Below are 9,176 nucleotides of genomic sequence, written 5' to 3'. Positions count from 1 at the left end.
TAACCTCGTCGCCGCCGCCGCCCGTCCACCCCCTTCGTCTTCGTCCAAGCATCAGCCCGTCGCCAGCGTCGCCGTCATCTACCCCGACCACTTTGTCTACTTCGACCACCGTTGGTGACATCGGCCCCGCGCCGATGGACGCTACAATCGTCGTCGAGTTCTTCTCTGCTGGCCCCTCCGACTTCTCCGACATGGCATACAGCTCGTGCAGGTCCCTCGTCTACGCATGCCCACTCTACAAGAAATATGTCAACTTGTGACCCTCACTATTGGCCGCTAAAAGGTCATAGTTTTTCATTTACGACTTTTTGTGACGAAAAACAGAAGGTCAAAAGCTGGCGGTCGTAAACTGAAATTAGTGACCTTCTCCGTGATATGTAAAAGGTCGTTGGTTCTTCGACCAAATTTTTGGTCACTAGCAACCTCCTTAGGCCACGTAGGCATCCAGCTTGGCAAGCTGATGTGGCACAAGAATCAGCCCAGTCCGATTCGGCGTTTTACATGGGCCGAGCCCAACAATTCGGCCTTTTTAATGTATTTTTTCCTGTTATTTTTTACTAGCTACATGGGCTTGGGCCATTGGTTCGGCCTTTTTTTCTTTCTGAGGTGCAGCCTTTTCACATTCCATATATTTTTTATTTTTGGGTTTTCTTTTTTTTGTTACATTCAATTTTCAGATTATTGTAGTCAACTGGATGCACATTGTCAGATTCTTCAAGGCACTAGATCCCAAACATCAGGTTTTAATTTTTCACAACTTGTAACTCGATGATATACCAATCAGAGAACACATTTTAGATATATTCAAATAACAGCCAAATCACCAATATACCAATCAAGTTTATTATATTCCACCAATCACAATATAACCATACAATATTACACCAATCACAATATAGCACTCTACAGATAAAACGCTCAACAAGTACATGCATGTCTCCAACACCTTAGCGCCTTGAGCCTGCAAAACATCACATCCAGCCACATATTAACGATCAAATCAATTCACCCCTTGACGGCAATAAAAAACGATGCTCATGTATGAACGAAAATAAAATAAACAATCTTTGAGGCCATAGCATGTGCTACAAAAATCTTAACAAATGCATAGATGTCCACACAGAGCACATCCTACATGCACCAAGCATCAGGCATATGTTCAAGAAGACAAGTAATTTGAGATGGAAACAAGTACAACTAACAATCTGACATGTGTAGTAGCACCAGCAAAAGAGCAAGACATGGAAGAATTTACAGGAACAACACCCTGGGAGTCCAATTACATGTACATGAGGTACTGCTGCTAGTGTATAACAAAGCATGAGTCCAGCTTGTGTAGGAGCAGAGCATGAGTCCAACAAAGCATGCTATAGGAGCAGAAAAGAGGGAGCTAGGGGTAGGAGATGGAGCCAGCTCACCGAAGAACTTGGGAGTCCAGCTTGGGTCCTTGTTAATCTGCTGCTGCTCCGGTAGCTCTCGTGTGCGGGTATAAGATCAGATCCAACTGACTGGAAGCGGCCGTTTGTCGAGCGATCTTTCATTTCCTGGTCTGCAACAAGAGGTAAATGCTAGAGATTAGCAACTGCTGCCAAACCCAATGTGACAAAGAGGTAAGCACTATAAACTGGATTTATAAAAATTAACAGTATAAGTAAAAGGCAGAGCCTGTGCAAGTTTATCAGTACAAACTGGATTTATAAACAAAATCTAATGGTATAAACAAAAGGCAGAGACTGTACTGTGCAAGTTTAGCACTATAAACTGAATTTATAAACAGAATTTAACAGCACAGACAAAATGCAGATACTATGTACTGACTACTGTGCTAGTTTAAGATGAATTTTGTTCAGTGCTGCTGATGAATCTTGTGCTTGTTCTAGCCGAGGAGAACTGAGTAGTGAGCTATGTACAAACAAAAGTGGAGACTATATACTGGGTACTGATGCACTATTCTATGATCTGAGCTCCCCCACAATTTCATGTACTAGGATATACATCAACCAGTATAAATGAAAAGAAGAGAAAAGTCTATAGCTTACTTCTAGAGGTGCTGAACCGTGGTGAGAAGTGAGCTGCTGAAGCCGGACTGAAGGAGCAGCTGGGAAGCAGAGAAGTCGGACTGGGACTTGACTCTCGAGCAGAAGGGCTTGGCCGTAGGGGATCTAGCCGTCGAGCTTGAGGGTCACAGGGCCACAAGGGTGTGGATCTTGTGGGTCGCCGTCCTACTGAGAGCCCACGACGGAAGGGTGTCGTCGACCAGGGAAGGGTGTCATCGACCAGGGAAGGGCGTCCAGATTCTATCTTCTGCAAATCACAATAAACTCCAGTCACATTGTGTAGTATATCAAATATAAGCAACAATGCAGCAGCTGAAACCACTACCTAACTAATTTGTAGGAAAGCTCATGATGTAATCAAACATTTACTTAAGGACTAGGTTATTGATTACAAGCTAGGTGAAATGCAAACATACTCCTATTGTAGTGATGGATCCCAACTTGTTTAAATTAGAGTAGTTCGTCTAACTTGCACAATCCAGAGAGAAATATGTGCATGTCTCGGATTGATTTGGGTAGTCAACATAAGTGATTTGCATGTTGTGTATGTAAATGTAAAGTTCTTTTAGGTACAGTACAAATGGGTACTCCTGCTGCTTAATGATGCATCTTAATTAAGAAAAAAATCAGTTAATTTAATGATGCATCTTAATTTCTCATAAATTTGAAGAAAGCATCAATGCTGACAATAGGGAGTAAATCGGTTAAGAAATGTTTCAGTGCTGATCATGATCATGTACACTACTGAACAATGAACAAGAGGAGAAGAGAAGAGAATAGAGAATAGAAGAACACTAAATTCCTACACTACTAAACAAGATCAGTACACTACTAATGCACTTGCTACTCCAGTAATCGGAAGCAATACTCCAATACTGCTGTATTGGAAACAATACTGCAGTAGTTCAAGCAGTACTTCAGTACTGTAGTTCAGTGGAGTAGCTGCAAAGAATTAACACTAAGCACAAGATACACTAAAGAACTTTCAGTGGAGCAGCTACACATAATTAAGAAAGCATCAGCAAGTTAACAAGCTACTGAAAAACTACTGCAACCAAAACAGTACTGCAAAATACAGAATTTGCAAAAATTTGTAAACTGAATTTTTTGCCAAGGAAACAAAAATTTATAGCTTCAGGCCTACATAATAGCTTCAGGCTGGAGCACTACAGTTGTTGGTTAGACTTCATATAGCTTCAGGCTGGTTGGAGTACTACAGCAGCAACCATTTCATGGTTAGACTACTCCATTTGCAGTAGCCAAATATTCATATATCTACAGTAGCTTCAGGTTGGTTGCCTGACTAAATAGTCATCCTCTCGTGAGGATTCTGCAGCAAAAGAGTTGCTGCTTAGGTAGTGGCAATAGTTGACCCTGCGCTAAATTGCTCTTTGCAATTTTGGACTGAATGTATTGAGATGTTTAGCTACTATCAGCAGAGTTGTAGAGTAGTGATTTATGGATGGGGTGTGATGGGCTCACCAAAGTAGAAGGTGGCGTACTAGGCACAGACCTCGCCGCAGCGGTCGTAGGCATCGCCCAGGAGGCCCCAACCGAGTGCTTGTTTTAGCACCAAGTTAAATTCAGTCAAGCATGTAAGTAGATTCAGACCAGCAGCATACCAAGCAAAAAATGAAGTATGGCTCTGAAGGGATTTCTGGTGATCATCGGAGCATCCTGTAATGTTTAGAACCCCAAGATAGTGATATCAGTGCAGGACTGGAACAAAGAATGATGGCATACTAGACGAACAGTGAGTGGCAGAACAGAGCAAACATATATCAAGGTAAAGGTGAATCTATCTATGCACCATGATTCTTTTGTACATGAAAAGATATCATCTGAACTATAGTTGACCTAGAGTGTACGAGGGCATAGTATTTGTCTATCCAGAATATACTATTGAGTGTTGTATTCTTTTTCCAGAAGAAAACATTAAGCTATCTATCTAGTACAGTAGCTGCTAGCCATGAGAGCGGTGAAGATTGAGGTGACCTGAGTAAGCGCCAAGGGCTGATGGTCAGTCGGTGATGCTGAACCCGATGGCCCCATTTGTTCGCTGGTCATGGTCGCCATGGTTCCAAGGTCCTGCAGAAATTGGCAGCCACTCTGTTTCAAAGCTCCCCCGTGGCGCCTAATCAAAACAGAGCAAGAATGGGGGATCTAGCACACGGTGGATGCGATCTAGGACAAAGTGGGGGAGGCGATTTACCTCATGTGCTCGATGGACGAAGGCGGTGGATCTCAGACGAACAGGTCGCAGTCGTAGCTCTCCACGCCCACGCCGTCAGTGACGACGAGCGTCTCCCCGTCCTTGAGCATCTTCCGCGCCATGGCTTGGACTCCGGTCAGCCGCAGAACAGAACCCTAGGACGACGCTTGGGGGCGCAGGCGTGGGGGTGAGACATGGATCAGATGCCCACGGGTGTCGCGTGGTGGCGGCGGCAACGGCGAACGATGGAGGGATGTGTGGCCGCCACAAGGGTTTGGGGGGCCTGGCCGACGCCGTCAGTGCTCGGAACGGCGGCGCCGTCGCGCTCCGAGCGCGGTCGTCGGAGGTGCTGCAGAGCAAGCATGGACGGTACGAGGTCGTGGAGACGAGGCTGCGGTGCCGGCGCGAGGGTGGATCGAGGGGAGGAGACGAGGCTACGGTGCCAATGGTGGGTGGGTGTGGGTGGCGGCGGGGTTGCCTCGATGGAATCTGGGGGATCGAGGGGAGGGTGAGTGGGTAGGTTAGGGTTTCTGTTTCTCGGGAGAAGCTCCGCTGTTGGATGGACGCGCAATGTATGGCTCAGATTGCTCCAATTTGGTGATCCGCGTGAAGGCGGTTCCTTGCGTCTCATTGGTCGGCTGCTCACGCTTGTATCTCAAAATATTGAACTCAAATCTCTGAATATTTTTCAAAAAACATAACAATGGCATAGTTTATAAAAATGATCTCCTATTTCTCATAAGTATGCATCTTGGAATAGCAAACAATGTTGCCAAATGGAGCTTTCATTTTCTTTGCACAAAAAAATCATTTTCCATTTTTTGAGTGCCCAAAATGAGCTTTTTTGTGAAGAACCTACCATATATTTGTTGTAAAATTGGAGCAAATCAACTTTCTAAAATATTAGGCCATATTTAATGCACAATTGATCAAATGGTTTGGTGTCAAAAACTTTGATCCACCTCTCATGAAAAGAAACAAATTTTCCATCGGTTTAGTTGGAAGTGGGTCAAGTTTGAACTGCAGCTACCTCGTTGTTTGCTCTTTATTTTTTCAAAAATCATTTCTAGGTACACAAGTATCTATTTAATCATAGAAACATAAAAAGTTTTCCAAGATTCAACGACTAGCTAGGAACGGTCATTCCCCCCGTTTTGACCGCATTATGAAACGGGCATAAAAAATTCAAAAAAAATAAAAAAATTAAGAAACCCTCGCATTGTGTCATTATATGTGGCCAAGTTCCCAGGAAAAATAACAAACTTGTAATACGGCAATTATTTTTAAAAAATGTTCTCAGAAATGAGCTATCACGTGTGGAGATCAATGGCTTTCAAGCCAAATGATTAATCTTATGGCCACATTCATGGCATAGTTTGTTCAAATGATCTCATATTGTGCACAAGGGTGCATATTGGAATGGTAAACAATGTTGCATAAGGAAGTTTTCATTTTCTTTGGACGAAAAAACCATTTTCTATTTTTCGAGTGCCCAAAAGGAGGTTTTTTCGTGAAGGACCTCCCAAATAATCGTTGCAAAATTGGACCAAATCATTTTTATGAAATACTAGGCCATATTTAATGCACAATTGACCAAATGTTTGGGTGTAAAAAGTTTTGATCCACCTCTCATGAAAAAGTCAAATTTCCGTCGATTCAGTTGGAAGCGGGTCAAATTTGAACTGTAGCTGCCTTGTAGTTTGCTATTTATTTTTTTCAAAAATTATTTCTAGGTACATAAGTATCTACTTAATCAGAGAAACACCAAAAAAAAATTCCAAGATTCAACCACTAGCTAGGAACGGTCATTCCCGTCGTTTTGACCGCATTTTGAAACGTGCATAAAAAATTCAAAAAAAATCAAAAAATTGGGAAACCTACGCATTGTGTCATTATATGTGGCCAAGTTCCCAGGAAAAATAACAAACTTGTAATACGGCAATTATTTAAAAAAAAGTTCTCAGAAACGAGCTATCACGTGTGGAGATCAATGGCTTTCAAGCCAAATGATCAATCTTATGGCCACATTCATGGCATAGTTTGTTTAAATGATCTCATATTGTGCACAAGGGTGCATATTGGAATGGCAAACAATGTTGCCTAAGGAAGTTTTCATTTTCTTTGGATGAAAAAACCATTTTCCATTTTTCAAGTGCCCAAAAGGAGGTTTTTTTTGTAAAGGACCTCCCAAATAATTGTTGCAAAATTGGACCAAATCATTTTTCTAAAATACTAGGCCATATTTAATGCACAATTGACCGAATGGTTGGGTGTAAAAAGTTTTGATCCACCTCTCGTGAAAAAGACAAATTTCAGCAAATTCAGTTGGAAGCGAGTCAAATTTGAACTGTAGCTGCCTTGTAGTTTGCTATTTATTTTTTCCAAAAATCATTTCTAGGTACATAAGTATCCATTTAATCAGAGAAACACCAAAAAATCCAAGATTCAACCACTAGCTAGGAACGACCATTCCCGCTGTTTTGACCGCATTTTGAAACGGGCATAAAAAATCAAATAATTGGGAAACCTTCACATTGTGTCATTATATGTGGCCAAGTTCCCAGAAAAAATAACAAACTTGTAATACGGCAATTATTTTAAAAAAATGTTCTCATAAACGAGCTATCACGTGTGGAGATCAATGGCTTTCAAGCCAAATGATCAATCTTATGGTCACATTCATGGCATAGTTTTTTCAAATGATCTCATATTGTGCACAAGGGTGCATATTGGAATGGCAAACAATGTTGCCTAAGGAAGTTTTCATTTTCTTTGGACGAAAAAACCATTTTCCATTTTCCGAGTGCCCAAAAGGAGGTTTTTTTTGTGAAGGACCTCCCAAATAATTGTTGCAAAAATGGACCAAATCAATTTTCTAAAATACTAGGACATATTTAATGCACAATTGACAAAATGGTTGGGTGTAAAAAGTTTTGATCCACCTCTCATGAAAAAGACAAATTTTCGCCGATTCAGTTGGAAGCGGGTCAAATTTGAACTGCAGCTGCCTCATAGTTTGCTATTTATTTTTTCCAAAAATCATTTCTAGTTACATAAGTACCTATTTAATAACAAATACATGGTTTGTGGCGATACGTCGAGGTTTGGGCGGTGGCCGAGGGCCCCAACTCTAGAGCGCGTAAACTCGCATGCCCACCGCATGGTCACCACGTGACCGTGGCATTGCCATGTGTTCTGGGTGGCCTAGGCATGTCGAGTGGTTTGGGCGCTCCCTAGGTAGGTGCTTGGAAGAAATTTACAACATAAGATTCTCACGAGGAGACCGATCGATGCTCAAACATGAATTAGCAACCAACTGTTTGATTAGCGGTACATGAAATGTACATGGCTAATGGGCGTGAGGTTTGGCTGAGGATGATCAGTTACTAAGAAGACCGTCTTCACAAATTTTTAGCTCAAAAGGAGGAGCCTAGGTGGTACTTGCTTTGCAAAGTACCAAACTGGACATAAATACGAATGTTGAAGCTGGGCTCAAAATAATGAATGGATTGAGCTGGCATTTGGTGGAGGATGGTTATTTGGGCATAGGAAAGCACTGTAGAAAATGGATACTATTTGGACATGCCAAAGTGGTACGTCCTTCACAAAGTGTTGTTCTGAACAGAATAGGAAAATGAATATTGTTGAATTATTTTTGAACTAGGCAAGGAAGGTTTTTTACATATTTGACAAAGATATGACCCAAAGAATTTATGAGCTTTTTTTGGGAATTTTGGGAATGACAGAAATATAGGTTGCTTCACAACCTGGGGCAAAAATTGCCACATGGACATGACACATAGGCAAAACTGATGAGGTGGCACCTAGTCATAGCAACCCACCACAATTTACAAGGTTATGACCATCTATATTGGTCGTGATCAGCTAGAAATAAGGCAGCGGACCAGTGCTAGCTGCTTTATGACCATTTCGTGTAAGAAAATTACGACCTTTCTGACCAAAATGGTCGTTATAGTTTAGGGTTTGGAGCCCCCCGAACAGCTTTTGACCAATTGGTCTGAAATGGTCATAGATTTATGACCAATTCTTCCAGGGTCACTGACAGAAGGTCACTAGTTGACATATTTCTTGTAGTGCCGATGCTAACAACACCGATGCGTGCCTTCATCCATGACGTGTCCCCGGGCCTGGCAAGCCTGGTCGGCGCTTCGTCAACTTCGTTTTCGTCCGTCTACACATGCCCAGTGCTGGCAACACCGGTGCGTGCCTTCGTCCACAATGTGTCCCCCGGCTTGGCAAACCTGCCACGACGCGTCGTCAACAACATTTTCTTCCCGGCGCACCCCTACTTCGACACCACTGCGCCCATGCTAACTTGGCACCCTCTTGCGCTCGCGGCTCCACGACGACTTCCTCGACACCGGCCACCCCGACTCGACATCGACCACGGCATTCTTCGCACGGCTACCTCGACCACGGCTCCACCACCCACGCTCTCGGCTACATCATCAAACGGCACAAAGGGCTACCGCCTGCTTGAGCAACCTCGTTGGTTTCCCCTCCAGCCACGACTCTGCGATGCATCGACCGTTACGACTGTGTGTGTGTGTGTGGGGGGGGGGGTATCCGTCAGCTTACCTTCGGATTCTTATCCAGTCTCACCGTCTGCGTCACTACCGTTGTGACTACGGGGGATGTTGAGTATAATGTTTATTAAGAAAGACGAGATAGACTAGGATTTGTTCTAGCTTGTCTTGTACTCCAAGTAGATGATTGTACTCCTATATATATGCCCACGAGGCTCAAGTAATACAATGAACTATTTCATCAAATCCCTCTCTCTCCCGTCTAACTGTTCGGCTCCAACGGAAATTCAACGCTACTGCTTTAGTCCTGATGATGTTCAGTAGTATATATAAGAAGGATTGTCCCTTCACTTTCTTTAG

At 42.9% G+C, this 9,176-nt stretch overlaps 1 long non-coding RNA gene across 1 annotated transcript; it reads right to left on the bottom strand.

Annotated features, from left to right (window-relative positions):
- Nucleotides 1-1,263: 1,263 nt before the first annotated feature.
- LOC123185255 (uncharacterized) lies at nt 1,264-3,678 on the bottom strand. The gene is made up of 3 exons (XR_006493268.1): nt 3,540-3,678; nt 2,057-2,304; nt 1,264-1,549 (listed from the first exon to the last, which is right to left on the bottom strand). It is a non-coding gene; the product is annotated as an uncharacterized lncRNA (long non-coding RNA).
- Nucleotides 3,679-9,176: the final 5,498 nt, after the last annotated feature.

Source organism: Triticum aestivum, chromosome 2A, assembly GCF_018294505.1.
Source record: "Triticum aestivum cultivar Chinese Spring chromosome 2A, IWGSC CS RefSeq v2.1, whole genome shotgun sequence".
Classification (NCBI taxonomy): Eukaryota; Viridiplantae; Streptophyta; class Magnoliopsida; order Poales; family Poaceae; genus Triticum; species Triticum aestivum.
Note: the sequence above shows the minus strand (reverse complement) of the source record. Positions and strands in the feature narration are given on the sequence as shown.